The sequence below is a fragment of the Desmodus rotundus genome, chromosome 3 (genome assembly GCF_022682495.2).
Source record: "Desmodus rotundus isolate HL8 chromosome 3, HLdesRot8A.1, whole genome shotgun sequence".
NCBI lineage: Eukaryota > Metazoa > Chordata > Mammalia > Chiroptera > Phyllostomidae > Desmodus > Desmodus rotundus.
Window position 1 is genome coordinate 80675630 of NC_071389.1, and position 7216 is coordinate 80682845.

General features: G+C 44.4%; 1 protein-coding gene across 2 annotated transcripts in view; it reads right to left on the bottom strand.

Annotated features, from left to right (window-relative positions):
- HIVEP1 (HIVEP zinc finger 1) overlaps positions 1 to 2958 on the bottom strand; it is a 143874-nt gene extending 140916 nt beyond the window's left edge. For both annotated transcript variants that reach the window (XM_071220969.1, XM_024565617.4), the window contains exon 1: positions 2854 to 2958. The gene's annotated coding sequence lies outside the window, so the exon portion shown is untranslated. The remainder of the gene's footprint in view (positions 1 to 2853) is intronic.
- Positions 2959 to 7216: the final 4258 nt, after the last annotated feature.

The following is a 7216-nucleotide window of genomic DNA, read 5'->3' on the forward strand; positions in this document are numbered from 1 at the left end:
GGCCCGTTGGTTCGACAGGAGGGGCGGGGACGGGCGGGGCAGTAGTTTCCCTTTACCTTCCCTTCACTTTCTAAAGCAGGATGTGGGCCGGCCCGGTGACGTCATGGGGTCTCCCAGCCCCGCCCCCCGCCAGGGCCGAATGGGGGTGGGGAAAGGGGAGGGGGGCACCCCAAGGGGGTTTCCTCAGCAACGCGTTGAGGGAAGGGGAAAGTCATTGTGAAACTTGAAACTCATTAACTTTGAAAAACAACTTTAAAAAACAACGGGGTTGGGGGGGGGGCCGGGTTGTTGGTTTGCAGGGTGGAAGGGGACTTATTATTAACCCTGAACTGAAACCACTTTTTTGGTGGCGGATGTTCTATTAAAAGATTGAGGAAAGCCCAGGTTATTCCAGAGGCCGCTCCAAAGCCGTCTGGTGGTTCCCAGAGTCTGAGCGGCGAGCGCAGTTAACCCTTGCCCGTCCACCTGACAGCCTGGGGCAGGAAGGAGAGGAGTGTTTGAGTCCAGAGAGCTGGGTGCTGGGATAGGCAGCCGACCTGCTTCTGGGACGCATGGGTGAAGAGAGAGAGAGAAGACGGAGTAACTACCAGAAACCGAAGTTTGACCCCGGCTGCTAGAAAGCAATAGAGGAAGCAAGGAGTGGAAATCTATGGGGAAAATATCAGGAGGGGCTGGACGTTGGAAACGAACGAAGGTTTTTGGAGATGGACCTAAAGAATGTTAGAAGTTCGGGGCTCAGAAATTCCACATGTGCACCTAAAGAAGCAGGCAAAAGGGACTGGCTTAGGAGCCATGCTGAACTTAAGAGTAATAAAGTAAAACAAAAATTCTGATGCAGAAGGATTTCTCAGATTAAACCAAACTGTTTTCCCCTTTTAAGGAATAAAAATGCTAAAGACCCACTACGCTGGCCATCTGTGCAAACTTGAATCGTTTTGTTCCCTGGGGCTTCCATAAAGACGTCTAGGTTTTTTCTGCTAGGGTCCACCCCTGAAATTCCCCTGAGGAATATCTCTATAAGCTGTAAATGTTACTTACTAACTATCCCATGCCCATCAATGTAAAAGAAGTGTGCGCCTCTCAATTTTGCTTTTTATCCAGTTCTAGAGATTTCCCCGTTTTGTTTTTTCCCTCCTCCCTAATCCACCACCACTGAATTTCTTGTAGCTGTCCCTACGTCTCCTCCTTTGATTGTAATGTATAGAATTAGCTGCAAAACTGCCACCCTAAAGAGCATTTTCTCAATCTGTTGGGATTTTGCTTCCCCGAAATTGTCAGTTTGGCTCGAATAAACTTTTATGATTTTTCTTAGGCTGAGGAACATAATAAATAGATAAGGTAAAAATTCTCTGAGGAAATCCTAACTCTAGCTTTTTTAAGCTAAGAAAAGTTCAAGAATAGGATTAAAAATGGAGTACTCAATAATGGTGAGCTTGTAGCACAAAATAATGTCATGCGAAGGAGGGAATATGCCTTTTAAAAACTAACTTTGGTCACAAGAGCAAAGATCATCCAACAACTGCCTAAATTTTAAATGACGGTTAGCATAATATGCGTCCAACCTTGCAATAATAAAATTTTTCATTTTCCATGTGATATAATCATCTCTTACAAAATGAAAACGCATCTAATGGATTGCTGTCACAAACAGCTTGTAATGTAACTTCCTAACTAGGTATTTAAATTAAAAAAATAAACATTCATTTACAAGTGAAAGTGTACCTAATCTGTCAGAGAATAAAGATTAAGATAGTTCCATAATTATTCATTCCACTTTGTGTCACTTGTTAAGTCAAAAATGCTAACTGCATGAATACAATTTTAACCCAATAATTGTTGAACATAACAAATGTATATTGTGAATACAGTGTTTACAAGGGATTTGGCATTGCTGTGAACTTTCTACCAAGCATGCAATTTTGTTATTTCAATTTGTTAAAGAATTTTTCCTAAACAGACTACTTACAATTTAACTTTATTGGGTAATAAGTCAATATTAAAATGGTCTTTGAAATATATACAATACGGAACAGTTTCCTATTTTCTATTTTTGAGCTGATTTTCTAAATGCAATTACTTTTCCTAATTCTGCCTACAATTCTAATTTCCTAGTTTTCAGAATAAGTAAGAAAAGTCAGCTAACTATAAAGTAGTTTCGGTTTGTTATGTGGCAAATTTAAAGAGTAAGTGGTAAACAGTAGTTAAAACTCAAAAATTCTGGAACAAATGGGGGAGGTCATCGTACTCTGCAAAAAATGAAAAGGGGGGGCGCCTAGGGGCCCACTTCTCCCTGGTTGCGTCCCCTCGGGCCAAGTGAACTCCTTTGCAGCCCCCTCCGGGGCTGGGGTTCAAGTGAGGGCAGTGTCACTGAGAGGTCCCAGCACATTTTCCTTGCTGAGCGATTCTGAGCGGACTGAAGTGCACCCCCAGGCGTAGTCGCAGGGCTCCGCCGGGAAGTCGCATCCCCCGGGCTCCGCGCCCCCCGCGCCGCCCGCGCGCCCCCAGCACAGGTTCCCACGCGACCGCCCGGCCCGGCCGGCTCGGGCTCCCCCCTGGCGCGGCCCCGCGGCCTCGGCCCTCCGCCCTCCGCCCTCCGCGCGGCCCGGCAGCGCCGCCGCCACGCGGAGATCCCGGAGGTTCCTCCCCGGCGGTCGCCGAGTCACGCCGCCGCCCGTCCCTCCCCTCCGCCCTCCACCCTCCGCGCGCGTCGGGCTTTCCTGTCCGCCGGCCGAATCCCCTCCTCCTCGGGGTGACCCGGCGACAGCACCGTCCGCGCACAGCCAGCCCGCTCCGCCGGGCGCCCGGGCTCTCCCCAAGCCAGGCGCCAAACAAAAGAACGCAGAGAAAACTTACCCGAACTGCAACGCAAAAGTCTGATCCTAAGCTTCCTGGGTTTAACTTTTAATTTTAAAAACAACAAAAGCAGAAACCAAAAGCCTCGTAGGTTGGAAGTGGGCGTGAGAGGAAATGCGAGGGGGAGGCGCTTGGTTCGCTCGGCGGCTTTGGCCCCCTCCCCCTCCTGCTCTGGCCCCTGCGCGAGCTTTGATGTTATCTGCTGCACCGCCTACGTGGGTTCACGCCGTGGGCTCGGGGCCGAGTACGACACACAGCTACTTGGCACTTTTTATGCCGGTTTGGAGAGAAGGAAGCAGGTGGTCACGGTGAAGGACCCCCACTTAGCCCCGCAGTGCAGAAGGAGCATTTGCCCTGGCCTTCCCTTTGTTACCTGACCTGGAATGAGCAAGCCACCCATCTAGCAGTAATGCTGGAGATTCATTTCCCTCCACAGTCAGCACAAACTTAGAACAGGTAGTACTGTACGTTTTCTGAGGCTTTGTTTGGTTTTTAGATCTCAGTTTTGAAAGTAAATGTTAGTTCCCTCCTTAGACCTGTGGCCTTGAAGAGACAGGAATATACCTCTGAGGGAGAGGAACTGCATAACAGGCCTCTCGTGTGGCATGCCCATAGGTCAGACTACCCAGCGCCCTCCCCCTCCGATTATGGAAAGCTTGTAACTGTTGATTTCATCTTAGCTAACTGGGCACTAGCAGAAACTAGATATATTTTTAACATTAGATTAGCACTCTCAGGACCATTACAAACAAAGCACTAACAAAGGATTTTTTTTTAAACAGATTAGTAATCAAGACGATTGCACTGTCTCATTCAGCCCTAACTGTTCATCCACTTCAGGCCAACACCAGCCTGTGCTCAGACCTTGCCCTCTGGGAGTTTACAAGTTAATGGAGACAGTATAAACACATGGAAAAGTACCTAGAGGGGAAAAAAAAAGACACAAGAAGCAGCTTATAAACAGAGCCAATTAAAGTTATACAGAGTTATTTACATGATTGCCGAAATTTCTCTGGATTGGGTGGAGCACAGGATTAAGAGAGAAAGTTCTATCTTCAGGTCTATCCTGAGGTCGAGTACTGAGTAGGATTTTGAAGGAAAGTTCATGATTTGGTGATAGTACGAGTACAGCGTTCCAGACGGGAAGTGGCGTGCTGTGAGAGCAAGTAAACTATGTCTGATGGTTCTTCTGGCTGGAGTGGAAAGTCAAACCAACTGTGGAGAAAGTAGGGTGACCATATAGATGTAGCATCCAAACTAGACACTTTTGAGAGAAAAAAAGGAAACTATTAATAACTATATTCAGATGAGAGACATACACCTGGACTGTCCCAGGCAAACAGGAAGGGTAGATTCTCTAGCCAGGAAGACAGAATGGGCAGGCAACGGGCAACCAGGGGAAAGCAAGAAATTAAGATGGAATTAAGGAAGGAATTAAAATGTAATACTGAAAATATAAACATACTTTCCTTTATTACACTTTGCAGATTTTGTATTTTCATCAGCATCGAGGCAAGACCCTCCACCAGCAAAAAGATCATGAGCCAGTGAAGGGTCACACTATGGTTAGCATTTTTTGGGGTAAAGTATTTTTTAGTTAAGATATGTACCTTGTTTTAGACATAACGTTATTGCACACTTAGTAGACTACAGTATAGTGTAAACATAACTTTTATATGCACTGGAAACCAAAAAGCTGCTTTATTGCGATCTTCACTTTGTTGAGGTGGCCTGGAACCACACCTGCAATGTCTCTAAGATACGCCTATAGTTAGCAGTCATTTGGAGACATGTAGACTTAGAATGATCTTTTAAAGGAAAATTATTGTCACTGATGGATTTAGGAGGCATCCTTGTAGTATTGGTAGCACTGGTGTCACCGGAAGTAGTAATAATAGCAGTAGTGGTGGTGGTGGTAATTGATGGCTATTGAAAGTTTATGGCTTGCCAACCTTTCCTATATAAACTCATTGAATCCCAACTATAAACCCATGCTACAGATGAAACAGAGGCTTAGAAATGCTAAATAACCTGCCTGCAGCTACAGAGCTAGTAATCAGTAGATCCATGATTGGAATCCAAAAAAAATACAGAGATGCTCAAAACTTAAAGATTATATTTTATGAAAATATTGCCATAACTCTCTAATGTTCTGCATCTGTGGAGCAAAGAAAAAAAAGGAATGAAAAAAAAGTCCATAGTTTCAAGTTTGGGAACTTGGTAGATGTGTCATAAAAATAGGAAAGTTGGGATGGTGTGATGCTTGAGGTTTAAGAAAGATAGTTTAATTCACATTTATGCCAATGGTGATATTACTGATGTTACAGCATACATAATCTAAGGAAACTGGTTTTTTCTAACTTTATTTGAAAGCACTAGTTCAATGCCAACTAATAATATTGTTTAATAAGTATTATTTGGCATACTTCCTCGTAAGTAGCTGAAAGACTGATAGAAACAATACTTGCAGCTCCTAAAAGAATTCTACGTAAACAGTGCCCACAAGCCGCATACTGGGGAGCATTAGAAAGAGGCAACAGTGTTCAACTAAAACAATCCAACCTTATCCATGATCTAACAATGTAGAAAAACAAAGTGTAGCAATCTGAGGCAGTGTGTTAGTCAAACAATCAAAGACACAGTATTAGTCCAACAATCTAATGCACTGTATTAGTCGGCTCAGGCTGCCATCACAAAGTGCCACAGACTGGGTGACTGAACAGTAGAATAGTATTTCCTCACAGACGTGGAAGCTGGAAATCCAAGATCAAAGCTCGCTGACTCAGTTTCTGGTGAGAACACTCTTCCTGGCTTGCAGCTGGCCACCCACCTCCTCACTGTGTCATCACGTGGTCTTTCCTTCAGCGTGCTCACACAGACAGCAGGTGAGCTCTCTGGGTGCCTCTTCTTAGACACTAACCCTATGGAATGAGGGCCCCACCCTTATGATTTCATTGAACTTAACTACCTCCTAAAGACCCCATTTCCAACACACAGTCATTTGGAGGGTAGGGCTTCAACAAATGAATATGGGAGGCAGCGTGGGACACAATTCAGTCCATAGCAGACAAGAGGATGTTCACAGGGGAATGCAGAGTGAACTAATACCAGCCTAGGAAAGAGGCCTGGCAGGCACTGGAAGGGAAAATAAGTTAACATGGGCTTTGAGCTCAGACATACCTGGGTTTCAGGCAGATAGGACGGACACGTGTGGCTGTGGGAAAGGTTGCTCCCATCTCTTTATGGCTCAGTACATTCCTTGCAGGGGTGAAGAGAGGACGGAGTGAAATACCAGATGAAAATGCCTGGAATTGACTGAGTGCTCAATGAATGTTAGCCAATATTATAACTATCATTAATATTTTAATAACACTGCTCATAATAAAAAATTGGAAAGCTCTACAGTAGAGTGCCGTCTCCTTTATCCAGTGAAACACTGCTGGGCATGCTTGATTTGATTTCATCATAGCTTCAGAGGGCCGAAAAGACTCCATTCTAGTCTCTTACTTCCAGGAAGAATCACTCCTAAATAACTCTTGAAACATTATTGTGTATTCTACCTTTGAACATTTCTTGTAAAACAGTTATCAAACCTCTTGTGGAAAGCTGTTTTGGTTTCTGCACCTTTACTTCATGATAAATAAAGCCATTTTATTGATGGCCAGAGGGTTTAAGGGTCTTGTTCTCCTCGGTAGATTCACAATCAGAACATATGTAAATTAAGTGTTCTCTCTGCGCCCTTTCAAAAGTGTGCATATCACCCCATGCTCTCTGTCTCATCACTCCAGTACTTTCCCTTATAACATCTAACATTCTGGGATTATCTTTCTGTCTTACTCATCTATTATCTCTCAGTCTTCCAGGAAAATATGAGGGTTGTGAGTAAAGGGGGCTTCATCTGTTCCCTAGTGAACCCCCAGTAACTTCCTTAAAACTGAGTGCAGTCCTGATAGTTACTTTCAGATTCTGCTTTTTCATGCCCAGGACTGCTCTCAAAACGGCTCCAAACTAATAGTTTTGTTGTAGACTGAGTCCCGCTCGTCCTTCCGCTTAGTTACTAAGGCTTTCGTGCCAACTTCAGTGTTTTCTTACTTTTGCATTTTCATTTAAACAACTCGGAATGTTTAATTTCTGGACTTAATGTTATATAATATAGTTAAAAGGGAACTGCTTATTTTGTGGGCTAAGAAACTAAAATATGAAGTGGCCATGTGTATACACAACGTCACCAAGCTGGCTACTGGCAGAGCTTGACTGGAGAGCTCCCAGTCAATCCTCCTCGCCTTCTTCCTGCTCCCAAATCCTGTTCCTTCTACATCCTTCCTTGATTCTCAATCAGCAGCAACTCCATTGCTTTTTGCTT